This window comes from Seriola lalandi, unplaced genomic scaffold (genome assembly GCF_002814215.2).
Source record: "Seriola lalandi dorsalis isolate HSWRI2012SDOR001 ecotype SW California unplaced genomic scaffold, Sedor1 jcf7180002054303, whole genome shotgun sequence".
In the NCBI taxonomy this organism is placed as follows: Eukaryota; Metazoa; Chordata; class Actinopteri; order Carangiformes; family Carangidae; genus Seriola; species Seriola lalandi.
Genome location: NW_019524856.1, coordinates 120,224 through 139,244, shown reverse-complemented (window position 1 = coordinate 139,244; position 19,021 = coordinate 120,224). Strand labels below are relative to the sequence as shown.

Sequence of the window (19,021 nt, the reverse complement as noted above, 5' to 3'; positions counted from 1 at the left end):
AGGAGGATGAAAGTCCTCGGAACGAATGTGTGATAAAATATGCAGAATATGTGACTGTTTGCTGCTCTTCACCTCTCACTGGAGCTGCCAGTAACCCGTCATTTACTTTCACCAGCAGTCCGCATGAGCTGACACCAGCTTTTCCCCGAATTAAAATAATCTGTAGTTTTGATGCATGTGTTTGAATTCGACCAGTTCTCACCACTACACGGACCAGCTGCTGTATATTCTCTAATATTTGATGTTTGGTGAGATGATTTTTCCTTCAACATCCCCTCTACCTTAAATATATGCATTAATTTTAAACATATATACATTTTTCACCCACAGTGCATCAGGTGTGGTTACGCAGGCTGCTGGTTGAGAGTAATGGATCCTTTTATTCCGTCTCCAGCACAGAGAATGGCTCTAATTAAACCAGTAATAAATGTAACTCACAGACACGTTTAAAGATTTTACTTGTGGTGACATTTAACAAGTTCTGGCTAACAGTAGTTACTGAGCTCATTAATTATAACCACAGGCTACGTATAGGCTCCTGACTCAGAGTGCTACAGTCACAAGATGTGTATAAGAGACAGGATATGCATTAATTTTAAACATATATACATTTTTCACCCACAGTGCATCAGGTGTGGTTACGCAGGCTGCTGGTTGAGAGTAATGGATCCTTTTATTCCGTCTCCAGCACAGAGAATGGCTCTAATTAAACCAGTAATAAATGTAACTCACAGACACGTTTAAAGATTTTACTTGTGGTGACATTTAACAAGTTCTGGCTAACAGTAGTTACTGAGCTCATTAATTATAACCACAGGCTACGTATAGGCTCCTGACTCAGAGTGCTACAGTCACAAGATGTGTATAAGAGACAGCTACGTATAGGCTCCTGACTCAGAGTGCTACAGTCACAAGATGTGTATAAGAGACAGCTACGTATAGGCTCCTGACTCAGAGTGCTACAGTCACAAGATGTGTATAAGAGACAGCTACGTATAGGCTCCTGACTCAGAGTGCTACAGTCACAAGATGTGTATAAGAGACAGCTACGTATAGGCTCCTGACTCAGAGTGCTACAGTCACAAGATGTGTATAAGAGACAGCTACGTATAGGCTCCTGACTCAGAGTGCTACAGTCACAAGATGTGTATAAGAGACAGCCTGCAGACAAATGGATGGTAAAGCTGCCGGGGGGGCGCGAGAGGGAAAAATGAGAGGCAGATGAGTCTGAGAAGAGGGAGGTGAAAAGAATGAGGAAAGTGAGGCGGTCGAGGAGAGGAGAGGGGGATTTGCTGAGTGAGTGATAATTTGGGGATTAGACTTTGGAGCAGGAATCGGGCGTCGCCGAGCCAACCTCTTCCCACATCCGCCTGGCACGGTGCCGCAGTCATTTCCATGTTTGTGTCCATTTCACTGCGGGGTAAATACAACCTAAACCCTCGAAAGGAGAGTGATTTGATAAGAAACTACAGGTACAGAGATCCTGAAATTATATCGATGGAGACATACATTATGTGTGTGTTTGCTCGATTTCCTGTGTGTGTGTGTGTGTGTGTGTGTGTTGTTTTTTATTCAGCATTTAATGAGCTGCGTCTGTGAAACCGACTGGACACCTGGGGGTCCATCCATCACGGTCTTCTTAGTATTTATTTTCTATTGACGTGTGATGCAGCCAACCATAGCCACCAGGCAGGTCAATTAAGAGGGAAAGTTCTTATTTCCTGTGACGGCCTGGCAGAGCCCTGCTGTCATTTCACATCATTACAGCCTCCTCAGACCTCGGCCAAAACCCAGAGACAGATATAATTAGACTCCACAGGCCAATCAGTGTTGCTGCTTTTAAAACGCACACATTAAAACCAATGCAAAAACAGATTTATCAGCACATAAAGTTTTTTTTTTTTCAGTTTTTCTCACTTTAACAGAGTCACTCAGGTGTTGAATATGTTTCATTTGCTTTATTTTCTAAGAATTAGCTTTATTCTCTTGCTCTTTATTACCCTGCTGATTGTGCTCGCTGGGTTCTGTGATTGCAGCCGCACATTTATCATGTATTTAACACAACAAAATACCCCTAAAATCTCTCTAAGCGTCGTCCCTCCTGAACCTCTACAATGCTCATAATTGAGAGCTAAAACTGTGGAGGTTTAAACGTCTGCAATCAACTTCTCTGGTTTTTGTTATTTTTTTCTTTCCCCACAAAATTGTTATTCATGAGACAAATAATAATAGTGGGTGGAAGGATATGGTTCGTTGCTGACACCCAAATGAATGTGTGTTTGATGGAAATAAGCTTGTTCTGCTGGTTTCAATCTGCTAATTGATGGTGTTGCTCGCAGTGTGAACACACAGTCAGGGTTCATGGTCCAAGTTTGTGCGGCTTGATTTATTAATCAGTGGGTTTTGTTCAGAATTCATATAAAACAGCTCAACCTACTTTGTGTAACAGAAATTTTGGGGGAATTAAAAGGTTTTGCAATAATACACCAAATCCAATTTCAATTGTAACCTTTAGAGGATTCACAGTGATTTGCAGGTTATAATCCCTCGAGACTAAATTTGTTCATCTGCAAAGCAACAGATCCGTGTTTACTGGGAGGTTTTAAAAAAAGGTCACAGTTAAAATGTAGAGTTTATTTGTGTGATCTGAAGAAATCTCCAAATTCTTCTGTCTGTATATAAAGAAAGAGGTTGATAGAGTGGTAATCACATTTTCAGTTATTTGGTTCAGATTTGAAGTTTCTGAAATCACTATTGGACGGATTCATGGTCCCCAGAGGATGAATCTTCGTTCACCACGAGTTCAGATGCAGATGTCTCAGATGTCAGCAAGATCAAAGCAATGCCACACCACTTCCTGAACATGTCCGCCAGGTGTATAGATTCGGTATCACATGGTTACAGCACTCTTCCGTACCTTATCCGAATAAGGCTAAACTGTAGTTTTCAATTTTTCTATAAGTTATGCTTTCATCTGCATCCTTATCTAGAAGACCTTGGTTTCCGTAGCAACAGAGGATACAGAAGTCTCCGGCCGGACACTATCAGTCATAGAAGGAGCTGAAAGCTGTTCTCTAGTTTTAGTGTAGGCCTGCAAAAGAAAAAATAAACACTAAAAGTGAGATCCCTTCACACCTCTGAGTTTCCTCTAGCGCCACCATGAGGTTTGGTTTTGAGAGAAATGTCTCAGCAACAATTGGACAGATTGCAGTTACATTTTATTCATACATTCATGATCCCCTCAGGATGATGAACTTTACTTTTCATTTAGAGACGTCAAGTCAAATAAATGTCATTTGTCCAATACTTCTGTTTATGACCAACCATCTTCAGTTGTATTCATGTTAGTTATAGTGCCGATGAGTAAATGTTAGCCTGCTAGCACAATGGAATAAGATGTGTTAGCATTTAGCTCATAGCACCACTATGTTTCTCAGTGTTTCCAATCTTTTTGTACTTGCACAATACAAGGATGTTCTATATAAAGATACATACATGTTTTATGTTCATATTTAATCAGAAAGCCACACACAAGCCAATAAATATTTAACTTGGTAGAATTTCCATTAGATGAGACACGTTTGGTCAGAACTTGATCCTTAAACACTTGTCACCAGCTAAAATGAAAGAAGCTCTTTATGTCTGGGCTCATTTTGTCAGTGGAGTCTTCAGATAACTGGAGCGCTGTCTTTAACGTGATGCCGTGGTGAGATACAAGATGCAGCGCACTGTGGACAAAGCCTGACGGGGGGGGGGGGGGGGGGGGGGGACAAACTTTTTTCCATGATGATCTCAAACGGCAGGAAACATTTTAAAGCAACAAGTTGGCATCTGTTGTCTGGATCAAACCATTAACTGCAGTTACAGTAAACAGTTTGAGGCATTTAGACTTTAATTTGTGGTTTACATGACTCTGAGGCTGATTGCAGCCACGATTTCAAGCATTGTGTTAATTGGCAAGGTGTTTGTCATGTTTTAGTGGCAATTAGGAGGAGACAAGTGTGGTTGGGGGGGGGGTAGTTTGTTCTTCTAGGCAGCTGATATGACAAGTGCAGGGGAGGATCTCAGTGGCCAGCAGTTACATTTTCCTCTCTTTATTGTGATTTTCATGTTGTGCTCATACTGGCCGTCAAGCTACATGCCTTCCTTGTTCTGTGAGCGCCTGGAAGCTGCATGTCTGTTCATCCCCTGATAAAGTTCTGTCTAAACAGCAAACCCACATGCAGCCACCAGGAGGAAACACAGCCTGTATTCAGAAACTGAGCCTTAAACCGAACCGTCACCACTTCCTGTAACTCTGTGATGTCACAACAAAGCAGTCGCCGCTCTCAGAGCCTCCTCTCTTCTGATTGGCTCACCGACCTGTTGTTACTAGAGCTCCAGAGAGAAGCCTGAGAGAGGAGATGTAAAACTACACTGAGATGAAACCACAAATATATCTTCTTATGGATCGACACTTCAAAATAAAACCCAGGAGAAGTTGTCAAATATGGGACCTTTTAAAGATTAGGGAGAGATCATGAAGATTAATGTTCAGTGCGTATCTGACACAAAGTCCACGACCCGTCCTGCACACCCAGAGGACACACGCTCCTGCAACAGAATCACGTCTGTTAAAGGAAAAATCTTTCCCCGACCTGAACCGAGTGCTTTGAGTGGCCTGAACACACGTTTCTAAAGTTTTAGATGAAGTGAAGAAGTTGAAATGAGTCGTCAGTTCATATTTTGCAGATACGTCCTTCAAACATTGCTTATTTTGTCATGTTAATAAAGCTGATATTAATACTGCAGGCAGATTTGTGTCTGTAGAAACATGGGGCAGGAGGAGTGATCATTTGTAACCATGATAGACGCTGCGTAAATATTGTATATTGTCGAGATGCATTCGAGAAAAAAAGCGAACCTGTCATTTAAGTGTCTCTTATTTTCTACTTCAGCTTCAAGGTTAAAGCCTCTTTGTTTCTGCACTTTTGTCTGGAGAGATCTCTCTTCCTCCCCTCTACCTCTATCTCTATATCTCCCTCTTTGTCTCTTTCATTGGTTTCTCCTCCCATGATTCCTCACCCTCCTCCCCTCCCTCACCTCCTCTTTCTTCCATTCCTTTTGTTTTGTTTTTTCATCCTGTAACTTTCCTGTGAAGTATCTCAGCCTCTCTCTCTCTTTCTCTTTCCCAGTTTATCTCTCTGTCTCTTCAGCTTTTGTCTCTCGTTTCTCCGTTTCTTTCTCTGTATGCTTATCTGTCTTTTTCTTTTTATAACCTCCATCACGTCCCTGAGAGAGTACGCCATGACCGATTGGCACTTACCATAAAAATTTGTTGTTCTAAATAGCGCCAGACTCCCGAACAGTGCAGCGCCACGCATACAAATGAACACTCATCAGTGATGTGCATCAGAGAAGATGGACAGTCGCGGCTTGAGCACCTGCGTTGGCGCCGCCGTGGACGAGCAGTAGACACAACAGATGTTTACCGGAAACCATCTTTGGAGTGCGGAGAAGTCAAAACCGCCATCAGATGTTTAGTCCCAAATGAAATGACACGTTCATGTGAAACATCCTGATGCGCTGACGGGAGAATTTGACATTATTGTTGTTGAGCTCCAAACGAACAAGAAGCAGCATCTCATCTGTCTGTTCGTCTGCAATGTGCAAAATCAATGACCTTGCTCTTTGTGAAGGTGCTGATGAGAGAGAGCCTGTTGCTATCGCTATCGATTGCTTTTGCACATGCAACACCTCCTGCGGCACGTCGTCTTTCCCTGTAGTCAGAACGAATTGTTTGTCTTTAGTAGGACTTTGCTCACTGAGCCAGTCTGTGACGAATGGGGGCTCGTCCGGGATCAACAAACCCTTTCAGTAAGGTCGCGTCCAGCCTCAGTGTGACTCACGGAGGTTTGTTCTGTTGTGAATCGGACAGTTTGGTGTTCTGACTATTTTAGTTTGTGACCATTGTGGTTTATTAATGCTGAATGGAGTTTAAATGCCTTTTTAGCGGCGGATTCATTTTGAGATGTTTGGGGGGTGTCTCACAAAGGGTTTTTCGTCCTGTTGTTTAAACTGGTCACTTTTAGTTTTGGTGGATGTTATAAATTCCTGCAGCTGCTACAGAGCATTGTCACTGCAGTACAAACAGATGTAGTTGTTTGTTGATGCTGATCATTCCCGTCACGCATGATTTACTCGATTTACTCACAGGAAATAGTGTCATCGGCGGAACGACAAGATGAGACATCAAACCGTCAGACCGGTTGAAAACAAAACCCCGGTTTTAGTTGTTTTATTTGGAAAAGAAAATTAGAGACATATAGTGTTAGAAATATAAGCCAAACTCTCGGTCTTAAATCACCATTTGATTTTGCCATAGACGTATGAAGAGAGCCGGAGACTGAGCTGCAGTCGCTCCAATGAAAGTTGTTTTTTTCCCCCTGAGAACATGAAGAGTTCTGACTCCCTGCACAGGAATAATTTACTGCAGCTCTTGAAGACCTGATGACGTAAACCACGATAATACAAAGAGTTATTTCTGAATATGTTTAATGCTCAGTACGTTCTTAAGTTGTTTTAAAGCTGTTATTTTTTTGTTATGTACGAGGAAAAATCTTGGCCAGAGACGCCTCATGTGGCCTGTGAATTCAAATGTTGTTAGTTTGTGCTGTTTGCAAACCAACATGGCTCAACTTTATGATCTTAGATATTATCAACAATAATAACAATTTAGAGCTGGGTGTGTTCACGTTTTATGTCACCTCCAAGTCTTCAACCTGTGTGATCGTCTGACTGCTCATGTCCCCTTTGCCCTTGTGCTGAGTAAAAGGTGATAATACTAGTATTTAAACAAAGGACTTCATTTCACCAGGATGCTGAACAAGAACTGAATTTCCCTTTAAAGACAAAAGGGTTCTGGACAGGAAGCAGCAGCAGGTGACACATTCCCAGTCTCAGAGGGGTGAGATCGGCTAAATCCTCTCCCACACAACCGGGCTGGATGTTTTTTTAAAGCACATTTCAAACTCCGGAGCTTCAAAGGAGGCAGACAAATCCTCACACTTGATTACCAATCCTGTGTCACAAGTGTCAAAACCTTTGACCTGGTTTCATCTCACGGTTAAAAATAAACTGGAACTTCACACGACAGTCGCCCAGGGAGGTAAAACTCTAGAGTCTCACCTTCACCTGAAGACCTCCGCTCCTCCTTCAAGCCTCTACCAGGTCACAAACTCAAACTGTACTTATTTCATGCCGGGATATGATGATCACCGGGGTAATTTACATTGCTCTATCTTTTATGTAATTTCACTCTTCTGCAGAGCGTCTTATTCCCTGTGTTCTGCTCTGAAATTCCTCTTTGTTTCTGCCGAGTACTGCGGGTTCAGCCGGTTCTTTATTTGTGCCCACTTGTGCTAAAAGCCAAAGGACTCGTGTCACGCTGAAGCACTTTGGATAAAAGTGCTCTTCAAAAGGAGCACTTCTTGAAAAATAAATGAAATGAGCTTTCACGCTGCGGGCGCAGGGAACGCTGATATTGGTCGATACTTTGCAACTTTCATCTCAGACTCTTTCTGCTGTTTATGAATTGAGGACCGTCGGGCCTGTAATTATAAATGTCTCACTTTGTTACCGTGGTGACTGATCGCAGGAAGATGGAGAAGACACTTTTACATTGCATCAGTGGTGTATAGTGACCTTTATGTGGCTGTTCCCCGATGTTCATTTATTTAGACCGTGTCTGAAATCATCCAATTATTTACAACTCAATATTTAATATATAAAGAAAAGTCTCTGTAGAGGAAGTTATTGTGTTTAATCTGGAAGTCATCGATGCAGGATGGTAGTTCCTGGTTAGTGATAATCACATGAACATCGTCTGTGCAGCAGCTTATTACAACATATGGTTATGTTTTATTGTTTGCAGATTTCTAACTGCCGTAGTATTTATGATTAGGGAAAAGGAAAGAGGAAGAGGAGGATGATGATGATGGATGGGTCGAGTTAAAACTGGACGTTCACGCATGAAACTACTGTCTGTTTCCTGTGTTTTTGTGGTTTTTTTTAATCGATGACCTTTCCCCAACTTTAACTACGTTTTTTACTATTGTAGCCATGACGATAAAGGTCATTTAAATATAACCATGACCTTTTCCTAAACTTATCCAAACCTTGATGTTCCACCACCTTAACTGTGTTTATTATTGCTACCATGACGACGAAGCTCCTGTACGCCTGCTGCTATGCTAGCTTAACTCCTACAACAACAACAACAGCAAAAGCTCCTTACAGTAATGGTGGAAGAGCCTTACAAATACAGCGTCCTGAAGTCTTAGACCACTTCTCTATTTATTTGAATTGGGAAGTGGTCTATTTTGGACCCCGTGTATGTTATTCACTGAGGGATTATGGATATACAGAACTGATTTACAGCCAGAGAGATTGTTTTTGTTGGTGGAGACCCCCGCTGAGCTCTGAAGAAGCCCACAGCAAACACCACAGCCACGCTTCCAAGGATCTGCGTCCAGGACGCCGCCTCAGGCTGTCAGATTAATATTTATTTACTGCGGGTTTTGGAAAGAGAAGTTGTGTGCCATCTTGTTGAGCCACAGAAAATCCACAAGCTTCCTCTGAAAAATCCCCCACAGACTCAGCCAATAGGCAGAGAGATCCCGCTAAAAGACGGGCGGCTAAGCCAGTAGAAAGTGTCTGATATTTTCTGGATCACCGTCAATCCCTGTGTAATACCAAGGAAACACTGAGAAATGACTGAGACCGAGGCACAGAACCAAACACTTCTTTTCCTTTGTGCCAGAACAACTTTTATCTAAAGGCAGAGAGAGAAACTTTCCCTCCTCCTGCAGCTACATCACAGTGAGAGTTTAAGTGTCACACTGGAGCTTTTCCACATGTAAATCACACAGATAAGACACACAGCGGTCTTCATTCAGCCAACACGTGTCGGCACAGGGCCGATATCTACAGTATTAAGTGGATAAATCTTTATTGATTATCCAATGAGAAGGAGACAGAAATAATGCCTCCCTCTACAGGATGCTGCACTTGAACAGGAATTTCAAAATAAAAATTGCAGAACTCATAAAAGTACCAATAAAAACGAAGCAAACAAAAGATTTTAGAAGCAGCTGCTGAACAGCAACAGTTTTTCTTTTTTATTCTGGTGATATTTATTCATTGATTAAGTTTAGAAGCAACGGAGAGTCCAGAGTTTAAGAGACTAAAAATGGACGTCACGCAGCAGCTGCCTGTTTCTAGTAGTCTGACAACAGCAGAGTTAGTCGTGTATGTTTGTTTGTAGGACTGTTGAATCCATTATAATTTGCAGCTTTGTGTTACTCAACAGTTTCTCACGGGGGCGGATTAAAAACGCAGCATCAGTTCAGCAGACACGCCGCGGCCTTCGTCTGTCCACCGTCTCCGTCTGATTCACCGACTCCTGTTGAAAATTTGCTGAAATATTTCTGACAGCAGCTCCAGACGTATCCGCTGTACCTTCGAGTAGCATTTACACTTCAAAATAAAAGAGGGCACTAACACCTGAATACTCCAGTTCTTCTATTGAGAGCAGAGCTCGTGAATTTTTCTCTTACATTTAGGTCGCGACACATTTAAACTCTTCAGTGAGTGATGTTCTCTAAAGGGACGTTTACACAGGGACAGTGAACGCACCACTGAAACCCGTGCTCACGTTCAGTGAGACTAAAGCTAAAATAGTCAGATTACAGGCTCTTTTTGAGATGCTTTTTAGCTCCAAGAAATCTGTGAATAAACCTAAATTAGACCTGTTTAATCAGTGTAGTTTTTGTCTCGTTGTTCTTTATTGTGTGTTAACATAAATAAGCAGTGAAAAGTTCTTACAGAAACGCTCTGCAAATAAAGTTATAGTTGTTATTATTCAGCACCATTACTTTCCCCGCGGCTGCTTCCACAGCCAAGTGTATGAGTGTTTATGGTTCACGACACAATTATGATTAAGATGTTAGCCTCTCAGAGTGAGGGAGGGGGAGGGGGTTACAGAGAGAGAGAGAGGGAGAAATAAAAAGGGAGGGGGGATGAGCGAGGGGAGAAAAAGAGAAGAGAGCAAGGAAAAGAGACAGGCAATTTAGCATCAGCGTCTCTCTCCTGGGATTCAGGCGGTGCTGACCTGTCGCTGTGTTGGCTCTGATGTAAGAGGACTCTCCACATCTCGCTCTCACACAAACATCAGCTCTTTCCTCTTTCCTCCTTCCCATTTTAAAGTCTCCATCTCCGATTCACCAGCTGCATTTCCATTAAAGTAGCAGTTTAAAGATATTTCAATTTTCATAATTTGATGAGAGAATAATTTAATGACACACAGCAGTAGAGATCGAGGGGCTGACTCCTCGATTTTATGTGTCTTTTATCACATGATGCTGGGATGTTTGAGCTAACGAGACGCTAACCAGAACAGCCAAGTGACAGATCATGAGCACAACATTTCAGACAGATCCAGGGTTCTTGTCTTGGCTGCCATGTTTTTGTTTTTGTTTTTTCCATACATCTTGCAGAAACAACAAAAGTCTTATTAAAACCACATTATTCAACATATTAGCTTTAGACGAAGGTGATGGGTCGACAGTGGCGAAGGATGTCGCTGGGATCACATTGGGAGCGATTTGATGAACGATAGAAACACTGACTCTCTCTCTCTCTCTCGCTCTCTCTCTCTCTCTCGCTCTCTCTCTTTCTGTCTCTCTCTCTCTCTCTCTCTCTCTCTCTCTCTCCTCCATGGGGCTGAAAGACACTCAGCAGCTGCTACTTTTCATCAGTTTTCTTATTATCATTCATATTCTTAGTAAAAAGAATACTGATGAATGAAAGCTGGATGGAGTTTATTGTTTTATCAGGTCAGCAGCATCTATTATGGTTCTCCGACACAGCTGGAGAGCGGAGCGTGTTTACGGAAAACACCATCGTTCATCACGTCGTTACCGTTATAGCTATATATCTTCCTTGGCGTGGAAGGCCCTGTACGCTCCTGTTGTCATAGATACCTCAGTAACAGTTCAGACCGCTGCTGTTTGTCATATCGTTAAGGCCACAGTGATTGAATTACACAAGCCAAAGACAGAGTGTTTATATTCTTTCACTCATGTTGTGTGTGTGTGTGTGTGTGTGTGTGTGTGTGTGTGTGTGTCCCAGTCCCAGTCCCATCAGAAACATGCTGTAACTATCACATCCAGAGAGAAACTGTGTGATTTCAGGACCTTGTGTTATTTTTCAAAAAGATGAGCAAACATGTTCAAGGGCAGAGAAAGAGGTTTGGGGGGGGGGGGTCAATCCCAGGAGCCTCTTTAAGCTGCAGAGAGGAAGTGCTTCCCTATCTTCACCTCCTGAATTACTGCTTCTCCGTCTAAATTCTTCCCCTCATTCCTCAACTCGCTCCCGACCACCTCCTCCGCCTCCTCCTCCCTCCCTCTGCCTAAACTCTCTTCATCTCTCCTGTCCCCGCCTGTCTGAATAAGCTCTGGAGGGTTTTGTGCTCTGCCTGGCTGAAGTCCAACGCATCTTAATCACCACAGGGTGCCGATCCAGACTCTGAGCTTGGCACTGTCACTCCCACTTCTCTCCGACTCTCCTCTTCCTCCGCCGACACTCGTCTCTCCGGCTGAAAGTGATGTCTCCAGGTGTATTTTTGTCGTGCTTTGCTGCGATGACGTCCTCTCTGCTTCTATACGCTTTAAATCCAGTCTATGATTAGACCCTTTAGTGGATAATAAAGTCATGCTAACAGAGAGCCCGTTAGCTCTGGTGACATTAAAGATTAAGTTAATTATACTTGTGAAGTATCACCGGAGGGTTCGCAGGCTTAGCACTAAAAAAGGTAGATCTGTGATGAGAATCTTTGCTGTGAGGCTCAAAAGAAACATGTCAGAGGAAAAATTAGCAGACACTGATGTCGCTGCAGTCAAGTGTGATTTATATGATCTAATCTACGGAATTAAATCCTTGATATTCTCCAAACAGGGAACATTTAGCAGGGTTGTCGTGGTTCTGGACCTTTTCACGTGTTTACAATCTATACCGTCATAAACTTTGGGCGGCACACAGACAGTCTGTTACTCCTTTTCTCCTGGAGGCAGTGTGCGTTTCAACAGCCCAAGAACTGAGTCTCGCCAGGAAGACTGGTTCGAGAGCGATGCCGACACATGGCTGGTCTAGAGCCAAGAACCGCTTATATACGCTTATATGTACGCGACCATCTCGTCTGCTGAATGCAAAGAAGAAGAAAAACCAGAGCTTCAGTTTTGTTTGTGTCAGTCTGTGTTTTATTAACACTTTGACTATTTGTCTTTTAAATACCGTGTTTAGGGAAATTAAGTGTAAACAAAGGCAATTTGGATAAATTAGCTTTCAGTTTGCATCGTGTACGACAGCGTGACACGTTCTTACAGCGCAGCCTCGTCCTGTGTTCGGAACAAAGTCGTACTTCCCGAATGTTCCTTTAATAACAAGCACATACGATAGAGTTTTAAGACATTACACTGGTCGCAGTTTGTGTGTTTGAACTCTACAGTTATTGCCCGATCCAAACGGGACCCAAGTCCAGTCAGACCAGGTCCGAATAGACCTGAGGTTAATGAGACCTGATCCAAAGTTTTACTGTAAAAACAGTGTGTTATAAAACATGTAATAAACAGCACATACAGTAACAGATGTGGCTCGTCTCTCCCCCACTATGAATCTATCTGTCACAGATCTGTCACACGGGGCCGACGAGCACAGGCTTTGCCAATTATCCTAATCATGTGCTCAACAATGCTGTTGACAAGCGTGCTAAAGCCACTTACCACACAGAGGAGAGAAAAGAAAAAAAACAAAAACCTTTTCTACATTTGTACCAGATTAGAAAAGAAAGAGAAAGAGCCAAAAGTTACTCAGCTGTTTAAGTATTCATCATGCCCTCCAGTCAAGCTTGGCCCCAGGCCTGGCTTCACGTCTGTACGGCAGAATTACCCAGTCAAATAAGTTGTTTTCTTATTACCGGCTGCAGCGGTTTGGCTGGTATTGTTTTCACTGTGCGCGTATGTGTGTGTGTGTGTGTGTGTGTGTGTGTGTGGACTTGTATTTATATTCCTATGGGAGCTCAAATTGACTGCAGACCAACACATGGAGATTTCGTGTAACCGTGGGAACATAAATTCATGTCCCTGTAGTTAGAGACAGCTTTTTGTAGGTTAAGACTTGGTTGTAGAGTTCAGGTTAACGTTAGGTTTGGCAGGTAGGAGTGATGGTCCAGGTTAGGGGAAGGGACTAGAAAATGAATGATGTCACTGAGTGTCCTCCATGTGGGGCTGGACCGACAGATTGGTCTGATAGAATCGAAGATGGAAAAATGACTCGTCATTCGACACCTAAGGAGTAAACGAGTAAATCTCATCAGCCAATCAGCATGCAGCATGCTTGGACCAAGATCGAATAACGCTGGGGATTGGCTGATTATTTTGTTTGAGTATGTAAAGCTCAAAAATAAGACTACAGTAAATTGTGTATTGTGATTAACGGTCCAAGTGAATGTCTTTGCCTCATTTGAAGAAGTTCCGTCAAGGTGTTACTGAGATATCAGGACGGACCAAAACAGAGGAGGAGTTTGAAGGCGGGTGAGGTCGGACCCTCGGGCGTCTCTACTTCTTTCCTCCGTTTTGTTGATTCACTGAGAAGCAGCTTCGTCAGGTTCCACGGTCGCTCATTATTAAACAGTTTACTGTTCTTCTGTGACCTTTTCAGTAGCTGTAAGTATTAACTGCACTTGTCTCATCTGTGACGGGCCAGTAAGCAGCTGCAGCACACGACGACGCAGCGCTGTGCTGAGAGTGTGGCCTCGGTGTTAATGAGGAGCCGATCTGCTGCTGCACTTCAGAATAAGGGTCAGGAAATCCCCTTTATTTACCAAGTACGATAAATACACCAGCACTTATCTCAGTGACACTGGTGCAGAGACATTAAAGGATCAGTCTGACCCTGTTCCCGTCTCAAAAGGAATACGTAGTCCGTCACTGCTGAATGAAAGTAAAGACCTAAAAAAGGCTAAATTGACTCATCTACTTCATGTCAGTTCAAGTGCAGCTCTCTGTTCTGATCTGCCTCTAAACCCCCAAACATCTGAATATTTGTTTTGTTTCTTCAAGAGTTTTAGTCTCTTACACATTAGTTTATATCTCCTGCATTACTGAATCAATAGGAAATATCATGTTTTATACTTTTTTAATATTCTCTTTTCAAACAGTGAAATACTCCAGTGAGATATTTGTATGCTGTTAAAGAAAATACCCGTGTAACAGACCAATTTGAAAAGAAAGAAAGATACTCTATACATTTGGAGGCGTATTTCCCAGTGCATGAATAAAACAGTTAAGCTTAACAGGTGGTAATGAATAACATAATGTAGGTTGAACTGAATCATTAACTGAAACGGAAACAGCTGTGACGGGGGAATAAAAACCGGGTGAGAGACAAATAGACTTCAGATCGAGAAATGTTTATACCACGTCAATAGTCAGAATGGCAACAAGCTGTAAGGTCGCGGTCGTCCCGCATCAGCAAGGCCTCTCACAGGCTGCAGCAGACAGGTGTTTCCAGATGTGCTGCTAGAGTTGAAGACCAGACATGTAGTGCTGGTCTAAGGAAACATAAAGTTGACTTCACGCCAAGATATCCAGCAGCATCATCGGAACAGAACCGGCAGAAACCAGTCGGACACTAGAACATACATCTGCAGTCCGGACGAGTTGTCTTCCAGACAAAAAGCCATTCCTGATGAGGAAACAGAAGTGACTCGCCTACGCACCAGGACAGAAACATTTGGGTGCAAAAAAAATGGCAGCGGGAGCTTCAGAGCGATGACTCAAAGTCTGAAATATTTGAAGGCAGTTTGTTCGCCCAAGGGCTGCAGAGCGCTACAAGGATAACTGTCTGCAGGTGACAGTGAGTGATGGTGGTGAGGTTCCTTGCAGGTTTGGAGTCTGTGGCATCTCTGCAAAAGGGAGTTGGAATTAGTGGCAGTACAGGCAGATTCTTCTCCATCATGTTATACCATCATGGAGAACTGTCTTCTGACACAAGAAGAAGAAAGAGTCCTGCAGCAGATGGTCGGGCCAGTAAATGTGAACCTCCTTCTGTCTTAGAGAAATTACCAATTATGTTTCTGAAGAGGACAAGCTTCTCTAAAATTAGGATTTAATTAGTGTTTAGTATCATTTAATCAGGCTTTTAATACCCCTTTAAGGCTTTTAGTTTTTTTTTATTATTGCATTTTATTCTTATAAAGTTTCCTCTTATTCTCAATGTGCTTTTGTGAGTCTTCATCTTGCATCACTTTGTAAACTAACCGTATATAACTAAAGATCATTATTATGGGGAGTGGAGTCCATGAGGAGCGCGGCCTGTCTTCCATACATCCACTGGACTGATGTGGAGATAAAACAATGTGGACGAGTCGGTGAAGAAGATGTTTTCATCAGAGTTTCGTCAGATTTCTTCTGCTCTTCGCCTCCACTGCATCACTGATAGTCTCTGCTGATGCTGCTGCTGCTGCTGCTGCTGCTGTTGTTGTTGTTGTTGTTGTTGTTGTTGAGGGTTATAAAGGGAAAAAATAAAAATCTTGTACTGAGGCTCTGGTGTTTCAACCATGTAATAAAAAAAGAATTGCTCCAGGGGCTCTCCAGACGAAGGAAGAGGACAGTTAATGGCGACGTAGGAGTGGTGGGGAGCAATTCCGGACAGGAGCCACTGGATCTCTTCAGTAGGTTATAACGGCCGAGGTGGGGGCATTAAAGAAAACCAATACATGTGGTAGCTTCGTATGGAGGAGAGAAACATTACCATCCAAATGAAGCCTAACCACTTTAGAGAAGCTCCTGTAGAAGCTTTGCCTCCGTCTTTAGCTACTGGAGACGAAGTTCACTCACCCTGAACCAGAAGTCAGTGAAATGTTTGGTAAACGTTCACAGTCGTCCGATCACATTTCTCCACGTGCCTGTTTGCCCACACACTGCAACGGCCAATAAACCGCCCCTGGCTGTCGGCCATTTTGTGTATTCATACATTTGGAGGTGTACGAGCCTCAGTAATGGTGTATCCATTGGCAATAGCCACCGGGTCCTGGTACCGATCCACATGTTGTCTATAAAAGTCCTAATGGGGGAGCTGCCTGGCTATTTGGCAGCAGGAATAACCAATAACATTTTGTAAAACCTCATTTCTCTCTCTAATCAGAGACAGACTTTGTTTTTGGGCCGTTGGGTTTTCTTCTGGCTCTCTCAGTGAATAGTTGGCTGAACAAAAGGCGCCGTTGGACGGCAGCAGTGGAGGGAAAAAAAGACTCAAAGGCCAATGATTTGATTTGCCTCCAATTTGCCACTTATTTTCTTCCTCTCCGGCTCTTCAACTCTGCTTTCTTAACACACACACCTCCACTCTTATGAGAGTGGCCATTATTTAGCTTGTAACCAAGCACCATTTTCTTTTCTCTGTCAGCCTGTAGCCCGAGAGTTTATTGGAAAGCTATCAGTACTCTTTGTGTATGAATGGTGACTGTAGAAAGCACAGGGGAAAGAGGAGTTATATTTCATTACTGCAGTGCATTTATTTGATTTGTGATACACTTTGTGAGGGGAGTAGATCCATAATGTAATACAGTGTGTGTGTAGAAGAAATCAAGCAGTGAACACATTCCTAAAACTTTGAAAACTATTATCAATTTGTGATTGTGGTTGTGTTTTTGATTAGAGTTCATTTTTGATTAGGTTCATTTGTAGTTTTACAGTCCATAAAAAAACAAGTTTACGTCTCAGTAAGTTTAAAGAAAGATTTCAGTAATGCATCGAATGCTGTTCCTGCAGGACTTTTTCATTTCTCTTCCTGCCTCTGACTCACCAAATTTTACAGACATGATCTGTTTCATTTTGAAGTTTTAGTTCCATATCAGTTCCAGGGTCAGTTTATCTGAGGCCGTCATGCCACACGAGAGAGAAATAAACAAATCTGGAAGAAGGAAATGGAAAAACCTTCCCGTCACTGTTTCTATCTCGACTGTGAATTTTTATTTTATTCTTTCTGTTTCATAATGAAGCTTCTCGGTGTAAACAAATGTCAGAGTGGTCCCGTCAGCTCGACTGGATCCCGCTCAAACGGGTGATTGGACAGGACAGGGTAAACACAGTGTGTCTGCCATGAGTCACAGCTGCGTTTGGACGGTCCGCTGCCGTGGCAGGTGCTCGCAGATGGAAACAGGAAAGGAAGGGTGATGCTTGGATCAGGCGCGTTGTTAATCCCCACTCACAGACTCTGCACAGCTCTCCATGAGAATTTAGCCAAAGAGCTGATCAAACAGACCTGGTTGCTTTCAAGCTCGTACAGCTGTTTGTCGTTGCACTCGTGTTTGTATTTGAATTAGTCTGAGTGAAAGCTGTGCGATCAATCCCAGATACGTCTGGGGGACGAGTGATTATGAAACAACATGTTGAGCTTTATCCAGAATGTGTTCGATGAAGACGCTTGTACTTCACTTGAATCAGTGAAATAGATGTAAAGTTTTCTCGGTCCACAGAAGAGAGTTCGCCACATTCTGACCGTTCCTCTTGCATCAGTTTGATTTCAGCACAATGTGGAACTTGTTGAACCATAGATAGATTAGACTCTGACTGATTGAAAACTGATTGATCTTTTTGATTTATATGACCCGAAGGCCTCATCTTCAATCAACAATGTTTTTCGTTGTTCTTCCGTCCGTCTTATGTTTGTCAACGAGATATCTCAGTAACATCTGGAGGGAGTTTCTTCAGATTTGGCACAACTATTCACTTGGACTCAAATATGAACTCATTCGATTTTAATGACCAAAAGTAGAAGGTTAAGCTCACGGTGACCTCACAAAACAACCTTTCTGGGCATAACTCACAAATTCATACGCTAATGACGTTTTATATCCAAATGGTCAAAGGTCAACACATCTGGCCGTTATTCACCGCCTTAACTCAGGAACAGAAGTGGACACTGTGACCATTGTCCCTGCAACCTGGCTGGTTGGTGTAGGGATACATCCATTGACATTTTTAGCACTAACACTATTGAGTCACTATTTTATTGCTTTCTTAATGCAGGGAACAATGAAAACTGCAGCCTGTAGAGAACCCTAAAGAACTTTATGTGGAAAAAGCACGACCACGGCTGTTGAGGTTGGTGAGAGCAGCTTTGTTTACTCTCTCAGCATCGATTTCCCTCTTCTCTATCGGCCCAGACATCGCGGGGACATGCCTCCTCATCTCTCAGCATCTCCCATCAAACAAAAAAAAATGAAAACCTGACCTTACACAATGAGATCTCCCTGTTTTGTTTTTGTTTTTGTTTTTTTGCTGACTGGTGCTTTGGAGTCTCCTCTGTAGCTTTCAGCACTGTCTCACCGGGCCCCCCCCACCCATCCCCACCCCCTCTTTCTCTCTTGCACCATTTGTTTCAGTTAGTGGGTAATGTGTGTGGTTGTCAAAAACGATTGGCTTTGGTGGTCTGAGGTGCGCACTCTGAAGCGCAGAGGACAGTAAATTGTATTTTTCCACAGAGTTATTAGGCCATTATTATGGCGTGTGAAGTGAACAATGCCTCCTCGTCTTCACAGGCAGACAATTAGAATCATCATTAATCGGCACTATCAGCACATCAATGGGGCATAGGGGGTATAATAGAGTTATAGACCACTTATGGGGCGATCAATCAATGTGATTGCTATCTAAACTGTCTTTCATTGTGCCAGGACCGAGTGGCTGGTCAGTGGCTAAACAGACCGCACTGGAGTATGTGTGAGGAATGTTTACGGCATGTTATTCGTGCTAATGATCAGCTGTGCCCCGTCTCTTATGGCATCATCATTTTCTCTCTGCGGTTGCATCACAAATCTCCGGGGCAACCGTGACTGGCTCCATCATGGAGGCCCAGCAGGTGCACATAATGTCTGAATATACAGTGTAACAGCCCTACAAAGAGGGGGAGGGGCGGGGGG

General features: G+C 43.0%; 1 protein-coding gene across 2 annotated transcripts in view; it reads left to right on the top strand.

Annotated features, from left to right (window-relative positions):
- Window positions 1-19,021, top strand: part of sgcd (sarcoglycan, delta (dystrophin-associated glycoprotein)) — a 130,764-nt gene that overhangs the window by 6,032 nt on the left and 105,711 nt on the right. The window contains exon 1 of one of the 2 annotated variants that reach the window (XM_023406330.2): window positions 13,821-13,895. The exons of the other annotated variant lie outside the window; for it this stretch is intronic. The gene's annotated coding sequence lies outside the window, so the exon portion shown is untranslated. Of the gene's footprint in view, window positions 1-13,820; window positions 13,896-19,021 lie in introns of those variants that run through there. 2 annotated transcript variants of the gene reach the window in all.